Raw genomic sequence first — 19,107 nt, 5'->3', positions numbered from 1 at the left:
TGTTCGTCATCTAACAGATACTCAATTTTCTTTCCAATCCCTCTGCGTTTTATTCTTATCAGCAACCTGGACGCCCGAGGTGTTTAGGTGATTGTACGAAAAATCTCGCACTTGTCGGGTCTTGCAGTGTTCGGAATTGTGTGGATAATATTTTCCCGAACGTCAGATGGTATATCGCCAGTCTCATGCACTCTACACATCAAGGTGGATAGTCGTTTTGTTGCCGCTTTCTGCAATGATTTTAGACTTTCTCATAGAATGTTATCTATTCCGTCAGCCTTATTTGATCTTAAGTCTACCAAAGCTGTAATAAATTCTGATTCTAATACTAGATCCCACATCTCTTCTATATCAACTCTTCTTCCCTCTTCTGTCACATCAGACAAGTATTCCACCTCACAAAGGTCTTCAGTGTACTCTTTCCACCTATCCGGTCTCTCCTCTGTATTTAACAATGGAATTCTCATTACATTATTGATGTTACTACCCTTGGTTTTCATTTCACGAAAGGATCGTTTGACTTTTCTATATGCCGAGTTAGTCCTTTCGAAAATCATTCCTTTTTTCGTCCCTTCACGTTCTTTATGGATTCATTTCGCCTTAGCTTCCCAGCACTTCTTATTTATTTCATTCGTAAGTGACATACTTCTGTATTCCTCGACACAGGTTAGGAAATCGTATCCGCATTGGTCAGGGAACTGACGATTCTGCATGCTTTCGTACTGCCACCTATGAATGTGGAGAACAGCTAAAATATTTACGCCGACCGTTCTGAGCATCACTGTTTCCTGGGAAATATGAAGGTGATATTGGAGAACGAGGTGTTGCCCTACCCGTGGCATAGGCATCAGCACGTGCTGCAGCTGCGTGTGTGGCGTGTTCTTCATACGGGATGAGCGCGCTGGAAGCCTCATCAAACTTTAAGGACGGCCGGATTCCTCGGATGAGAATGGCATCGCGCACCATAAATATCGGCACCGGCGCCGCCCACGGGGTTTCAGGCCGACGCCCCGCGCATCGTAATGGGCCCAGACAGGAGCCAGAGGGCACAGACTGCTTGGGAATCCTCTGTAGACGGAGAGCATTCGCAACGCGCACTCTGCTTGGAATCCATGAAAACTGCGCCCAGTAAAATTTCCGCCGAACTAGAAATCTATGTTAAATAATGACGAAATTCCTCGAGCTGTATTAAGGTGTTGGTTTTATTGGCGACCAGTTTCGATGTTGTTACATCATCTTCAGGCCGATACTTGTTGACAGCAACTGTATGTGTCTAACACTAGTAGTCTGTCGTGAGATAGGCGTGTTCCATGCGGAAGGCAGTGAGTTACTACAGTTGCTGTCAACAAGTATGGGCCTGAAGATGATGTTGTAACCACTACGGTCGCAGGTTCGAATCCTGCCTCGGGCATGGATGTTTGTGATGTCCTTAGGTTAGTTAGGTTTAACTAGTTCTAAGTTCTAGGGGACTAATGACCTCAGCAGTTGAGTCCCATAGTGCTCAGAGCCATTTGAACCATGATGTTGTAACAACATCGAAACTAGTCGCCAATAAAACCAACACCTTAATACAGCTGGAGGAATTTCGTCATTTTTAACATATATTATACTAGCTGACGTCCCAAATTGTCCATTTCAATTATGGATACACGAAGACGAACTAGAAATCTGTGAAATCTGTGCCCAATACATGTTCCCTTCGTATCACGACTTACCTGCGCCCAGACCGTCGTAATTACTCTAAACTAACTACTCCCAGACACGGCGGAACTGCGCCCCGATAGGCCTCTAATACAGTAGCCGTCTCTTTGAGCAAACAGCCATAGTGCCACTCTAGCTGTCGTAGAGTTGACGAGCGTGTTTCTATCACAGTAGTTCCAATACGGAAGTTTCAATGATCATTCGCGGTATGCCATGTTACCACTATGAAAGTTATTCTTACATAATGAAGCGAACGATGGAAGACGGGACTCTGGCGTTCAAGAGAAAAAGCAAGCCACAGCCAAGGAATGCTTAAACCCAATGAATCGACGGTACTTTTTTCACTCAAACGTCAGTGTGGACCTCCGGATGACGCTCGGTTGGAAGTAAGGAAGACTTTGAACAAGGCAAAGAAAAGGACGCGGGAGAGACTTTTATTTCCAGAGGAGCTGGGTTGCCTGCATAATCGAGGGGATGACATCGTCACTGAAATGCCAGATCAGCAAGCACCGAAGAGAGTTTTGTAGACGGCCTGGGTGGCCGAGCGGTTCTAGGCGCTACAGTCTCGAACCGCGCGACCGCTCCGGTCGCCGGTTCGAATCCTGCCTCGGGCATGGATGTGTGTGATGTCCTATGGCTAGTTAGATTTAAGTAGTTCTAAGTTCTAGGGGACTGATGACCTTAGAAGCTAAGTCCCATAGTGCTCAGAGCCATTTGAACCATTTTTTAGAGTTTTGTACTACCAGCGGGGAAAATCATGAGGAAATGAGAGAGATCTGCAGATATGAGAAGAAACTGATTTCAAAGCAAAGTTACTAGTTATGAATGATGGCAGCAGTCGTCCGTTAATCAACGCCGCATTAGGAGAAAGCGTTACTGACGATACGTTCAAGTGCTGTAGCAAATATACAACATTCACGCCAACTTTTGGAGAAGAAATAACGAGACAAACATCTGTCCAGTTGCATTTCCATTACTTCCGAACACAAGAAAAGAGACATACATCCGTCTTTTCCGAAAATTGGTGGAAAATATTCCAGAATGGAAAACTGCAAACGTGACCGTAGATTTGAAATGATCAGCGATCTGTGAGATTGAAGCTGTAGTACCGACAGCCGAAGTACAAGGATATTATTTCCACATGAAAAAGTGCCTCTGGAGAAAATTTGCAATATCTAGGCGTTATTCATGAATACAAAGAAAAAAGAAGTGAGACAACAATTTCGCATGTGCGCTGCGCTGGCGTTTCTACGACCCGAAAATGTAGTCATGGCAGGTTCGAGATACATTCACAGGCACTGGATATCTTTAGGCATCCTGAGTTTTTTGATAACTTTGTAGATAGTTGGTTGGAAAATGAAGAAAACCCTATCAACCCTTAGAGTTGCTACAAACGGCTCCATCGGACGACCGACGCTGTAGAAGGCTGGCACCACAAAATTAAGAACTTGTTTTCTAAACCAGACGCTTAAATCAATGACGTCATTAGGTGTATGAAAAGAGAAGCAGAAAATTCATCGTAAAAAGTACGAAGAGGATGGTGGCATCAGGGCTTGCTTGAAAGCTGTCTCCTACCTACAAAAACTGGACTAAATTTATCAGATGTATATAGACAGAAAAATGTACAAAATCTAAATAGCAACATATAAATAAAAAATTATAAAAAAGACGCACATAAGCTGAGTTTAACCAGCATAAGCCTAGATAAAGTGTGATGGAAATCCGATTATTTTAAAAATTTGGGCTTAGTTCCATGGCGCCCATACCGAATTTGGTTTTCTGTATCTTCTCAAATTTTTCTAGGCAAATGCTGGGATAGTTTCCCTAATGAGGCTATGGTTGCTTCCTCCCGCTCCTATAGTCACAACTACGAGCGAGAGCTACACTAATCAGCTAGAACTTTATGACCGACGACCTACTATCGATGTAAACTTGTCCAGGCGATAGCAGCGCCATCTGGCGAGGAATGATTGTAGTTAGACTCACACACACGGTACATGTATATCAGTGAGCGTGCTGTCCGTATGTAGAAAGGGGAAGGCGCGCGATCTGAGTTTGACCGAGGACGGATTGTAAGGACTCGCAAGCTCAGCACAAGCGTTCCAGAAACTGAACAGCTTGTCTGGTGTTCGATGATTACTGTGGTGAATGACTTCAACACGTGGCGAAAGCAAGGTGACACCGTGTCCAGACGTCGTGCGGTCGAGCGGTCGCCACTCATTAGAGAAGTTGGACGTCTTAAGGGGCTCCGGAACGCCCTATACTTGCAATGTTAAAATAACGCTTATAAATTACATCTTTCCTCACAAAGTATTTGAGGTAGGAAGTTGAACTTTTTACAGATTATTTATTGGAATATGGGCTACAACTCAACACAGGGATTTTACAAAATTTTAGTTTAGTTATTAAAGATGATTTTTTTTCAATTGTAATGAAAATTCACAACATTTTTTGCAATTTTTTATTTATATATTCAAAAATATACAGTTTTTTGGAAAAAGGCTGTGTTAAATTATGCAGAAGGTACTGTGTAACATGTACTGAAAGTTTTAAACAAATATGTTTGGAAGATCCTTAGAAAACATGTAATTGTGTATGAGAAAATAAAAGTTTTGGGAATCGAGCGACAAAGATTGGATTAACTTTTTAGTGCATTCCAGGTCCATAGGATGGATTATCTTCATCCTCTGCAAACTCCTCGTCCAGCTTCCTCTTGTTCCTCCTCCTGTTTACTCTTGCTTGTATTTCTAGACTCTTTACAGCCCTGTATGCAGCCCGAAGGCGTTCCTTGTCTAAAACAAGCATCGCTCGTACCATGTTAGAACCTACCTTCATTCCCATATTTCTAAATACCTTGCACCTTACAATGTTGCCATCATTGAAAGTCGCAACAGCATCATACACACCAAAGAGAAGTGTTTCTATTCCAACAAATACAGTCTTGGGGATTCTCGACCATATAACACTATTTACACTTTCATTGGGGTTTTGAGTTTTTCCGTGAATACACTTTTTCAACAGTTCAGGTGCTGCTAAGTCTCTGAAAATAGGTTTTATCACCTCCATTATTGCATGTTGCAGACTATGCTTATGAGTGTACACTTCACCAGTTAGCAATCCTTTGTTATAATTACACCAACTGTCTTCTTCTTTGGGACACAAGCTATGTTGGGGATTTTCATCGTCTTTATTGTTTACAGTAATAACACATACCTTTGGCTTTCCAACACTTCTCCTTTTCTTAAAAGCCTTCAGAGGGTTTCTAATAACTTTACTTTTACTCATTATTATACTTCAACAAAACAGAGACTCGAGATAACGACAGAGTAAATAAACATGAAACAATCGACAATCACACCAGCGATATATATTGAACCATCACAGGTTAGCCACAACACATACTTTATCTCACATCACTAAAATGTACCTGATGAACACGGACGTTAATAATAACACCATTTGACAGCAGTTTAACAGCGCCACAGCGGGTCACGCCCATGTAGAACACATTTCAAAAAAAATTTAAAAATAGTTGTAGTCTTCGGAATTGAATAAATTATATATCTATTAAAAGGTAATAGTCTGCAGATTCAGAAAACGCAAAAAAGTAAAAATTGAACTTTTCATGATTTTGAGCCTTACCGGAGCCCCTTAACCTAGGCAGACTGGTAAAATAGAACAATAGGCGAATTGCGACGGAACTAACATCGGACCTCAATGCTGGGCAGAGTACAAGTGTGTCTGAACACACAGTGCACCGACCACTCCTAAAGATGGGCCTCCGCAGCCGACGACTCATGCTTGCGCCTCTGTAAACGCAGCGACAAAGCAACTACGGCTGAAATGAGCACCTGACCACCGACACTGGACGCTGACGCAGTGTAGAGCGTTTCCTGTCTGACGAATCCCGGTACCTTCTTCATCATGCTAATGAGAGGTCACAAATCCGTCGACTTTCAGCGACACAGCTCCGTGACATCCGCACTGCGGGACGGAGGCAAGCTGTCAGCGGTTCCATTATGCTCTGGGGAAGATTCACATGGGCACCCGTGGGTCCAGTGGAGCTCGTGCAAGGCACCATGACGGCCAAGGAGTATTGTACATTGGTTGCAGACCACGTACACCCGCTCTCGATTATTGTTTCCTGATGGCAGGGGCATTTTTTCAACAAGATAATGCGCCATGTCACAAGGCCAGGACTGTGACTGAGTGGGTCGAGGAACACAGTGGCGGGTTTCAATTTATGTGTTGGCCCCCCTACTAGCCAGATCTGAATCTATCGTACACACCGTAAATGTGGTTCAACGTGGCGTCAAAGATCATCGCCCTCCTCCCCAGAATATATGGGAATTCGTTGATTTGTGTGCAGACGTGGTGCCACTTCCTTCTAACGACCTACCGAGGCGTAATTGCTTCCATGCCACGACGCGCCGCCACTATTATCCGTGTCAAAATTGGACTTACCGGCTGTTAGGTAGGTGGTCATAATGTTCTGGCTGATCAGTGTAAATCTCCAACGATACGACTTAAAACATCAAACGTATGATTTGTTTTCGCTAGATTGTTATGACGATGAATGAAGATGCAATGAGCTGAAATTAAACATATCAGTTGACTGTAAACTTTGTTTCTGTGAGTGAACTTATCATTCACTTTGCATAGTTTCTAAGACACACACACATACTTTAATGACTGGAAGATAAGACTCATGAGCTATTTAAATATTATGGAATATCTTGGTGATATTTGCTGTGATCAGTTTCGAACTTGTGCAGAACTGTAAAGGGAATTCCCTATTTGGTAACCTACACATTCAGTATTTTACTCTTCAGACTGACGTTTACGCAGTGGCGTATCTGGGTAGTTTGGTGCCCGATGCAGACTTTTAATTTGTTACCCCCCCCCCCCCAAATTGCCAACTTCACAAAAGCATAAAATATAACATTTGTGTGTAGGAGGTTTTTTCATATTCATGATTATGTAATCAAAGTATAATGTTAACTACTTTGCAAACGGTATTTTGTGAATCAAAACAAATAAGTAAAACGCATTAAGAAAAACCACAGTTTAACTGATTATCAAGGAAACCGGAGAAGTAACCGCAGATCTCCTCAGTGACAGGTGACTAGCACGTACCTTAGAATTCCTTCCTTCTTTTTCGACGGCAAATTTTGAAATTGACTCATCAACATCGATATCGTTAGGCAGCTCATTTTTATTGACTAACTACTCAATTAGACAGCATTGCTTGACTCATAGTGGTCTTAAAGTAATTCTTATTTAATTGACTTTTGAAAAAAGAATTCTCTTACATATAGCAATCGAAACACATAAAGTTAAGAAAAATCTTGGCACCAAAGTCAAAGTTAGGAGCGGATTCGGAAATAATTATCAACTGATTTTTTGTATAGTCGTGGAAAGTTTCGTTTCTGAATTTTTACTCAAATGACTAGGATCTGAAACAGCATCTGATATGAGTTCCATGGTTTTGCAGCGTGTATCGGTTTCTTATAGAAAGCTATCTATGTACTTTTAACATCGACCTTCTCAGTTCGATGCGTGTTTTACAGTACGGCTTGAAAATGAGAGCTCGGAAACCTATAGGTAGCGTCCCTCAACTCTTCTAGCTGCCGGGCAGGTAGATTAGTGGACCCCTCCTCGACCCTGTCTAGGCGCAAATTTCACTGGGCGCAAATTTCAGCGGGCCCTCTGCTTGTAGGACAGCAGCAGTGTGAAGTGGAGGGTAGGGGAAGATCATGCAACATCGGACACATAAGCTGCTTAGAAATAACATATTTTGAAGGTTGTGTACGCACATTATTTACACTGAATAATACTATGGTAAGTTACTCAATCCACATAAATTATGAAAATGAATGTGCGTCTATATGCACACTCAATGTACCTACACAGTTACATCACTCTATAGCACATAGCTCAGATGATATGATGGCATGTGTGACAATGAAACTGCAGGACGAAATTGAGGTTAAATATGTTTACAAATACGGGTGAAATATATTTGATATGTGCGTATGCGTGGAAACCAACGGGTAGAAGCTCATCTTAAACCCCTGGAACGATTTCAATCAAATTTGGTACACTTATTAATTACAATTTGGAAAGAAAGAGTGTAGGTGTACAAACCATCAGCATCCTATAGGGGTGAGTGTGATAACGTGGAGATGGAAGAGAGGACGAGGAGATGGACATACAGTGAGGGGAAAGGAAGAGACAGGCACAGAAGTGGAGGAGTTGCACAGAGATAGGGGAAGGGGAAACGAACAGAGATGTGGGAGTGGAGGAGATGGACAGAGAAAGGAAAAAATAGGAGATGGACAAAGGCAGGGAGAGAAAGAGATGGTAGAGAGATGGGGCAGGAGGAGATGAACATACAGAGGGGGAGGAGAAAATGGTCAGAGAAAGGGAAGAGATGGAGATAGAGAGAGAGAAAGGAGAGCAGAAGAAACAGAAAGGAAAGGAGTTAAAAAGGCAGAGAGGGAGTAGAAAATTGACATAGAGATGGTGGGAAGGATGTCGTGTCACCGCGAGACTCCACACTTGCTAGGTGGTAGCCTTTAAATCGGCCGCGGTCCGTTAGTATACGTCGGACCCGCGTGTCGCCACTATCAGAGATTGCAGACCGAGCGCCGCCACACGGCAGGTCTAGAGAGACTTCCTAGCACTCGCCCCAGTTGTACAACCGTCTTTGCTGGCGATGGTTCACTGACAAAATATGCTCTCATTTGCCGAGACGATAGTTAGCATAGCCTTCAGCTACGTCATTTGCTACAACCTAGCAAGGCGCCATGTTCAGTTACAATTGATATTGTAAATAATGTACAGACAAGAGCTACGTTCAACATTAATGGATTAAAGTTAAGTATTCCACCATCTGCGTTCGTTTTTCTAAGTTCTAAATTCCTTGTCCTGTTCCAGACCTCACGCCAGCCTGAGAAGATTGACTAAGATAGGGGAGGAAGGGATGGAATGAGACAGGGAGGAAGGGAGGAGAAGCTGGCCGCGGTGGACGTGCGGTTCTACGCGCTACAGTCCGGAACCGCGGGACTGCTACGGTCGCAGGTTCGAATCCTGCCTCGGGCATGGATGTGTGTGATGTCCTTAGGTTTGTTAGGTTTAAGTAGTTCTAAGTCCTAGGGGACTGATGACCTAAGATGTTAAGTCCCATAGTGCTCAGAGCCATTTGAACCATTTTTGAAGGGAGGAGAAGATGGACAGAGGGGGAAGGGGCAGATGACCGAGGGAGGAGGTGCAGATTGACAGAGGGGGAGGAAAATATTGACAAAGAGCGGGGTGCGTGAAGATGAACTGAGAGGGAAGGGAAGATGGGCAGAGGGGTGGAGGAGCAGATCGGCAGATAGGGGGGCAGGAGCAGATAGAGAGAGAGAGAGATACATGGGGGGGGGGGGGGGGCAGGCGCAGGAGGCAGGAGGAGGTGGACATAGAGAGGGGTTGTTACAGATGGACAGAGGGGAAAGGAGGAGATAGACTCGAATAAATACATACCTGGTCAATGCTGGGTACTCAGCTAGTAAAATTAAAAAAGTCGATGTCATAAATACATTAAGTATTTTTGCCACTTTGCATTTTCGTGGTTTAAATTTTTGAAATATTGTATCGGATATGAAATTTTAATCTGCAGTAAAGTTATTTTTGTTGCAAAAATGTTTTAATTGGGTCGTATATAGTTATAAACTTGAACTTCTCCATAAAAATTGTCAAAGAGTCTGTCACGTTATTCGTTGCTGAAACCTACTGCTCGTTGCAAACACGTCGATTCAGATGTTCTTTGCCTTAAGTATGCATGTCTTTTCATAAAATCATAGCCAAAGTCTTTACCTATTTTCGTTTTTGTCGTATTGAACCGGTACTTTGGTTGGTTGGTTGATTTGGAGGAGGGGTCCAAACAGCGAGGCCTTCGGTCCTATCAGATGAGGGAAGGATGGGGAAGGAAATCTGCCGTGCCCTTTAAGGGAACCATCCCGGCATTTGCCTAAAGCGGTTTAGGGACAACCTAAATCTGGATGGCCAGACGCGGGTTTGAACCGTCGTCCTTCAGAATGCGAGTCCAGTGCGCTAACCACTGCACCACTCGCTCGGTGAACCGGTAATCTATCCTTAGTTTCTCTGTGTAGTTATACAGTATCTTTAACAACTCGTTTTTTACTTAGAGGCATAAGTTGGCTACTTAAATTTTTAGCATGACCAACTTACACTTTTTCCTGTTCATCACTGAATGTCCTCGGAAAAAAGAAACATTTGCTAATACAGGATTCATGGCTACCTCTTTGTTTTCCCCTAAAGTTTAAAGGCTTTACTATTTCTTGAAACTGAATATTTCTTCTCGCTTCCTTGATTGGCATTTCAAGACGTCTGACTTTTTATAAGGCGTCCTTTGTCATTTTCATCCAACTTATGTCCTAACTTCTCCATCAACTGTTAAGGGAAAAAAAGAAAAAAACTAAAAATTTTCGTCTTTATGAGACCTTTTTTATCCAGTACAACCTGAAAGTACTTTCTCCGATACACCCGAAGTACCACTGCGGCAATTTAACATTCCTGTATTTATTATTTGGGCTAGCCGCTGTCAAAACGTAAAATTCAGACAATAATACCAGTTGCTTCTAAAGGTACAATAAAACTAATGTTACTTACTTGCAAATAAAACGAAACACTCCAAAGTACGGTTCGTGCAATGAAAAGCTTTCTAGGAATAGAAAACTTGTTGCCACTTCGAAAGGCACTACTATTTTTCTTCAGAATCGCGTGGGCGTTCTTGTTCCCCCACGGCTCACACTAGTCACACAGCACCAGGGCCAGAGTTTATAAATACAGGTATCACTGGTGCACCAGAATCCGTTTTCCGATACTACCCGAGTTTTCGCTGCTTGTACAAAGTTCATCAAGTGATGTTGGAGGAGCGCTATGATGTAATCCATTGCTTCCCGATAAAACTTTCCAACACTCGAAACTTCACGGAAATGAAATAAATACTTGGTTAATCTGGTGCCACAGAATGCGAAACTGACGTTAAAATCTGCATATTAGCTCCAGTTTCCGAACTGCAGCTATTACGTTTTTTTTCCACTAAATCGTTTTCCCCACGCATAAGCAGTTGGCAGTGCTGCAAGAACATGTAATCCTTAGAGGCTAGTATCTTTCCGTGATCTAGTACAAGCCCAAAACGTACTTATCACATCACTCGCATTGTGTTCAGAACTTTCATTTATTATTGTTATAATAAAATGGTGTTATTTCGCGAAGAGCTTCATGAAGACTGTATATGGAAGAAACATATCAAATTTAAAAATCGGCGTGCTCTACAGTGTGAAATACCAGTTTATGATCATCAAAATTTTACCATATTTGGATATTAACCTCTTAGAGAATATGAGTTACCAGAGTGAAGTTTTGAGGATTAAACACACTCTAAGGCAAAAACAACGATGCAAACGAAGGAATTGTCCGACTGGGGAGGAGATAGATGCGATGTACGCATACAGACAAACAGATTATTGCAATTTCAGAAAAATTGGATGGATTATTCGAGACAAGGAACCTCAAAAATTCAGCGAATCAGTAACGCGTTAGTACGTCTCTGGCCTTTATGCAAGCAGTTTTTCGGTTTCACCATTAGTGGAGTTGTGTTGGATGTGGCTCAAATGGCTCTGAGCATTATGGGACTCGACATCTGAGGTCATCAGTCCCCTAGAACTTAGAACTACTTAAACCTAACTAACCTAAGGACATCACACACATCCATGCCCGTGGCAGGATTCGAACCAGCGGTCGCGCGGTTCCAGACTGAAGCGCCTAGAACCACTCGGCCACATCGGCCGGCCGTGTGTTGGATGTCCTGTGTGGTATCGTGCCGAATTTTGTCCAATTGGAGCATTAGATCGTCAAAATCCCAAGCTGTGAGGCCCCACTTATAATACGCCAAACTTTCTCAGTTGGGCTGAGATACGGCTACTTTGATGTCCAAAGTAATATTTGGCAAACACAAAGACAAGTATTAGAAATTCTCGCAGTGCGCGTGGAACATTATCTTGCTGAAATGTAAGTCAAGGATGGCTCGCCACGAAGGGCAACAAAATGAGGCGTAGAATACTGCCGACATACCGCTATGCCATAAGACGACAACGAAAGGTGTCATGCTGTGAAGTGAAATAGTACTCCAGGTCATCACTCCTCTTTGTCAGACCGTATGGGCAGCGACAGTCAGGCTGGTATCCTACCGCTGTCCGGGGGTTCTCCAGACACGTCTTCGGCCTGGAATCTCATTGATTGGAGCAGTAATGCCTTTTGTGATAAGTCCCTTTGAGCTGAGGACCGATGACCATGGAAGATGCGTCTGGAGACAGACAGGCAGTTACAATTTGGCACTGGATGGCTCAGGAGGACATCCATCAACTCTGAGAAATAATTCCAAGCCGAATAACTGCTCGTAAAAGAGCCTGAGGTATCTATATCTATCTATATATATTCTCCGCTAGCCACCAAGCGATGTGTGGCGGAGGGCACAATTGGCGCCAAGGTCATATTTCCCCCCCCCCCCCTCTGTTCCAATCGCGGATCTCGCGAGGGAAAAACGACTGTCTGAATGCTTCAGTACGAGCTCTTATTTCCCCGTATCTTTCAATGGTGCTCACTGCGGTATTTGAAAGTTGGTGGTAATAATATATGCTCTACATCCTCGGTGAAGATCGTTTTTCGGAATTTAGTGAGCAGCCCCTTCTGTTTAGTGCACCATCCATCTGCAAGTGTGTCCCACTTCAAACTTTCTATGAGGTTTGTAACGCTCTCGCGATGGCTAAATGTACCAGTCACGAATCTTGCCGCTCTTCTTTGGACCTTCTCAACTCTTGAATCAGACCCAACTGGTAAGAGTCCCACACACATGAACAATACTCCAAGACTGGACGAACTAACGTATTGTAAGCTATTTCCTTTGTTGAAGGACTGCATCGCTTCAGGATTCTACCAATGAACCGCAATCTAAAGTTCACCTTACCCGTTACTTGTATAATCTGATCATTCCATTTTAGATCATTTCGAATAGTCACACCCAGATACTTGACGGACGTTACCGCTTCCAAAGACTGGGCATTTATTTTGTACCCGTACATTAATGGGGATTTTCGCATTGTTATACGCAGTAGGTAACACTTGCTAATATTGAGAGATAACTGCCAGTCATTACACCACGCATTTATTTTCTGCAAATCCTCATTGATTTGTTCACAACTTTCGTGTGATACTACTTTCCTGTAGACTACAGCATCATCGGCAAACAGTCTAAGGCCGCTGTCAATACCATCAACCAGATCGTTTATGTAAATCGTAAACAGCAAAGGACCTATTACGCTGCCTTGGGGCACACCTGAAGTTAAGGTTGTTTCTGTTAAAGTCACCCCGTTCAGACCAATGTTTTATTGACTCCTTTTATAAAACTCGTTCTCTTGAATAAATAATGAAAATTTTCTGAAATTGTGAGCATTTTTTCTGTAAATGTACATTACGTCTACCGATTTCCATCCTATTCGAATAATTCCTTCGTGATGCATAATTTATTTGTTTTTTTTTCTTTTTCTTAGACTGTATTACCGTATTTGTTACCAGGACGGCAATCCGGTTACACTAATTATGTGGTCCTCTAGAATGAGAATGTGTGTTAACAACTGATAAAGCCATACAACGTTTTTTTTCTTGTACAGCTAACAAATAGGGGTCAATTGAAAAATCATATAGCCGCGTCAAAAGTAAATTGTTCTTCATTCATTTACATACGTAAAAACATCCGCAGTTTCAGTGAAAGAGAGTATGTAAGTGGATTGACAGATTAGCGAACTATTTAAATTTTCTCGGGCTGAATTAGTGCTACATGGCAAGGACAGAATGGCGTGTCCGTTTTTCAGAACGTTTCTTTTGCTTGGTATGAAACATAACTTCAGTAACTTCCGGACTGTTTGATGAGATCGTATGAACAGCTGCCATGTAACATGTTACTGAAACCGTGCGTTTTGCGACCACACCTGGGTTCAACCCACCATACTGTGACAACAACAGTGAATATTAACATGATGAACGACGTCGTCCGGATATTTCGCTGATGTAGCAAAACTACATGAAATGAAGTGGAGCAATGGTACGTGATTGTTGTGGAATAACGATAATAGACGCTCCTACAACACAGCATTGAAAGCATAGTCGTAACGTATTCGCTATTATTTCTATTTTCATTTTTTTCCATGCGAGATATGCACAAGAAATACCAGTGATACGAGGCCGTTGGGATCCAGCGCGGCGTTCCGTATTACCCTCCTGAACCCATCGATTCCATATTCTGCTAACAGTCATTGGATCTCGATCAACGCGAGCTGCAACGTCGCGATACGATAAACGGCAATCGCTATAGGCTAAAATTCGACCTTAATCAAAGTCAGAAACGTGATGGTACGCATTTCTCCTCCTTACACGAGGCATCACAACAACGTTCCACCAGGCAACGCAGGTCAACTGCTGTTTGTGTATGAGAAATCGGTTGGAAACTTTCCTCATGTCAGCACGTTGTAGGTGTCGCTACTGGCGCCAACCTTGTGTGAATGTTCTGAAAAGCTAATTATTTGCATAACACAGCATCTTCTTCCTGTCGGTTAAATTTCACGTCTCTAGCACGTCATCTTCGTGGTGTAGCAAATTTAATGGCTAGTAGTGTATAAATGACTGGCAGATTTTCCACCGAAAAATCACAGAAAAAGCACAAGCCCTCATTCCTCTGAAGAAGAACACGAAACACTATTCGTGGAGAATGCACTCGTCACTAGGAAAGTTCCCTACCAGAAATACAATAGCAGAAACTCCCCTGGATATTTACAGGCTTTCATCGAATCACGAAAAACAGCCGCAAAAATTATTAGACAAGCCAAGAGAAAATTCACGAGAGAACAGTTGAATTTCCTAGAGAACAACTTCCGTAACTCTAGCACAAGAGATTTCTACAGGACGTTTGCAGGGTAAATTCGAGCATACGCAACACAGAATCTCTGCTTCAGAAAAAGTAATGGCGAACTGGCGCTGACAAACAAGGATAACTGCAAGGTGCAGCACAGTATTTCTCAGAACTTCTGAATTGCCTAGAACCCATAGAGAGATTCCTAAAGGAAGAACCGACAGAAAAGCACACAGACTCACTACCCCCAACACAAGAGAAGGTCCACAGACACATCCTCAAACTCAAAAGCGAGAGAACATCTGGTGAAGACGGTATAGTGGCTGAACTACTGAATAACCTCGGACCAAACACACTTACAAAACTCACACAGATTATCACAGACATCAGAAAAAGCTGCCAGATGGCTGGAAATGCGCACTGATTCATCCGTTACATAAAAAAGGCGACTGCACAGACGTTAACAATTACAGGGGCATTTCCCTACTACAAGTCACATACGAGATACTTTTAGCATGCCTATTCAAAAGGACACAGGACCAGCAGACAAACAAGATTGGCGAGTACCGGGCGGGCTCCCGACCTTGTCGCTACTGCGCAGAACAAATCTTCAACTTGAAGATTACGTTGAAAATCAAAGCCCTCAGAAACATGCCAGTTATATGCACTTTCGTTGACTTTAAGAGAGCGTATGACTCCGTTGACCTATACGAACAAGGTTTGGACAATAAGAGATTGCGATTTATCGAACACACACTGACAAACACGACATCAAAAATTAAATATAGGCCGGAAATCTCTGAACCCTTTGAGATTAGGAAAGGCGTGCGTCGAGGTGATGGTCTCTCACCACTCCTATTCAACCTGGTGTTTGACAGAGTCATTAAGGAATGGGAGAAGGAGCCAGTGCGACTAAGACGACCCAAGGATGAACTGGAAGTTGGCTGTTTAGCCTTCGCAGGCGATCTGGCACTACTTGCAGACCTCGAAACCCCAGCAATCAGGCAGGTAGAAGTACTCAAAGAGTGTGCAGAAAAAGTGGGGCTACAGATCTCCTTCCAAAAAACAGAGTTCTTCTGCACGAAATTCAACATACTGAATTTAAACGCAAAATAGGACAAGATCAACAGAGTAACACATTTCAAATACCTAGAGAAAGTGCTCGAACCGATAGGAAAAGAGAAAATCACGCAGAACGCCAGGTTACTGAAGATGAAGAGAGCCTTATACAAAACCCAGGGTATCTACAACAAAAAGTGTCTGTCCATCTCCACCAAAATTCGTCACTACAATACTGTAATCAAATCTTGGAATGCTATACGCCTGCGGGACACTGACGCTGCACACCAGGGACGACCTAGAAAAGATCCTCTCAGAGGAAAGAAAAATTGTCAGGAAAATTATTGGATCAAGCCTCACAGACGAAGGATACTGCCTTGACTCCAGAGACACCACAGAGAAGTTGTCCAACATCGCAATGCACATCAGAAAAAGGTGACTAAAATTTTACAGCCACGTAAGCAGACTCCCACACAGAATATTCTGATACATATAGAGGCTCAAAAGCAATACACCTTGGATGGTACAAGCAAAAATTGATCTGGAAAAAGCACAGAGAGATTCAGCTGACATTAGAGACAAAAGCGTCTATAGACACAAAATACACAAATTGTATGTAATGTCAGAGAAGACAGCACCTAAAGCGCAAAGACCAAAGTCGACAGAAGAAAGGACAAGCGCCTTTAGCGAACGAATGAAAGAGTACTGGAAGAAAAGGATGAACAAGTAGTCATGAATGCTTCGCGTGGTCTGATAAAAGCCTGTAACGCATGTGATAATAACAAAACAATGATGGCGTATACAGTTCCTCACCATAGGAAATCCAGGTCTGGTGGTAACGTTGTTAGTCCACAAGTTCAAATGACGACCGACGCTGAGCAAACATGCCTGCCGTTTATTAGGGTACGGCGCTCGGGAACTAAGTCATATTTAATTGTTCGACTATTCGCTGTTCGGTGTACGGGCTGGTAAGCTGTTATTACGGGTATATGCAAGGCTCTGGGTACATGCGCGCAAATATATGTCAACCACAATTATTTGCGTATTTGAATATTATCCAGTTATTTACTGATTACTCTGGCTGCACAGTTCACAAGCTCCATGTCGTCAGTTGGTTCGGACCGACTATGAGCGAGTGCGAGCACTTTCGGTGAGGTGCATTGCCGACAAATAAGACGCAACATATTGGAACGTTCTAGGGCGCCAGATTACTACATCAATAAATCAGTTACAGAACACAACACTTGTGTACTTACTCCTTCGCTTCAGATCAGTTTCTTAGCAGACAAATTGCAATTGTTCTGACTGTTCCGCGACGTTGTTGATTTTAGTCGCAAAAGTGTGCTACACTATACGCGTAGCTGTAGCTTACGACGCGGCATATTTCAATATCACACATTCTTAACTTACCTCTAAAATACAGTTCTACCATTTGGTCCGCGCACGCGTCCGAGACGACGAATTTCCTTCAGATTATCACAAATATGAGGTACTTTCAAGTAATCAGGACGAATGTATTCAAATAATGAAGACTTTACCTCTTACTAAAAACACGCTGAACTGCAAGTCTCAAGATAAACTCTTGACACAGTTTTTAATTTGAAAATATGGAATCTACTTAGGGAGCTCATAGTGTAAGGACAGGTATAAAAAGGGAGTATGTGATTGTCGTCGTAGTAGACAGTCGAGCTGTAAATAAGCAGCAACGTTACGTGTGAAAGTGCCTCTCAAGAGGTTTTGCGCCTTCATTCGTTTGCTTTGCAGTATGGTACCTCTCGTTAGCCTCATGTATTTGCAGGTGATGGAAACAGAGAGATATACGCCCTCTTCCACGCAAGCGTGTAAATGTTTAATCAGTTTCAGCGAGGGGTAGGGCAGCACTGAAGGGTGAATAGTGGAAGATTTTTGTCACTGCACTCACCCGCTCCAGGCAATAAAACGGGTAGGTAAACCACGTACATTTTGTGAGGGAGTATGAGGGAATTTCGAAATGAAACGTTACCGTAAAATGGTAACCATAGATCTGTAACATTCGTTAGTGTCATGTCCATGGACATGTTGAATGCTTGCTTGCATGCTTTTTACTGATTGTAAGCAGTGTTTATCCATCACCTCCTCATCCAGATATAATTTGTCGATCACCACTTTGAATTCCTTTCGTGTTCGGTCTCATTTAAGTTCCTCATATACGATTTAGCGTCTAGATTCCTTTTGAGGAAAGTTATGTTCTTTCTCCATCCATGACTGATGACAATCTGACCTGACGTGATGCTTTTCATTCTTTGGTGTTCAACTCAGTCGTCTCCTTAATGGAGGCTACGAAATTCTGTGACAATGTCTATTTAAGAGAAAGATCGTAATTGCAGAAGGATTTATGGGGGACTATCAAAGTGGTTTTAGAAGGAATAGCTCAACTATAGACCATATTTGTACGCTCAGATAGATAACTGAGAAAGGTTGGGAACATATCGTCAATCAAACACCAATGTAATTATTGAAAGAATTTCAATATCCACAAAAGTTAGTGAATACAGTAAAGCTATGTTTAAATGAAACCTATAGCAGAACAAAGATCAGTATGAGAATGTCAGAACTGAACTTAGCGAAGGAGACGCATTGTCATCAATACTATTTAAATTAATTTTAGGAAAGATAGACAGAGAGCTCCAAAAATTAATCGATGCTGGAATAAAACTGGCGAATACCACAATCAATCGGCTTCCATATGTCGACGATGTTGTTCTAATAAGTGGTAGCAAAGAGGAATGCAGCCCATGACGAGCTCTTACACAAATATTTACGAGGAAATCTGGGTTACACATTAACGAGAAGAAAACTGAAGCACCCAATGATCAGACTCCATTGATAGGTGATGAATTAACTTGTAACAGAATAGATACATTTAAATATTTGGGAGAGCATTTTTAGCGAGCGGAATAGAATGGAGATTGAGATTAAGGCAAGGATCGCTGCGGCAAATCGATCATATTTTGACTTATGGGACTTCTTGTGGAGTAGAGCAGTTTTGAGAAGTTTTAAAATCAGACTGTACCAGAATTTAACTCTCCCGGTAGCTCTACATGGCTCTGAAACATTTACGTTAAGGAGAACAGAGGAAAAACTGCTAGTCTTCGAGACAAAGACATTAAGGAAAATATTTGGCCTGAAGTGGGACGTCCCGTCACGGGAAGGGAGGATATTACAAAACCAGGAACTGCAAGTTCAATAGTCACAATCTGATATTGTCCTAAAGAAGAAGAAATGAAGATTGATATGGGTTGGACACCTAATTAAAATGGAATAGAAATGACTGCCTTACTAGCATTCACAGAATCCATGGAAGGCAGAAGTGGCCTAGGATGGCCACGGAAAAT

The sequence above is a fragment of the Schistocerca nitens genome, chromosome 5 (genome assembly GCF_023898315.1).
Source record: "Schistocerca nitens isolate TAMUIC-IGC-003100 chromosome 5, iqSchNite1.1, whole genome shotgun sequence".
In the NCBI taxonomy this organism is placed as follows: Eukaryota; Metazoa; Arthropoda; class Insecta; order Orthoptera; family Acrididae; genus Schistocerca; species Schistocerca nitens.
The sequence above is the reverse complement of the archived record's forward strand: the minus strand, read 5'-3'. Positions refer to the sequence as shown.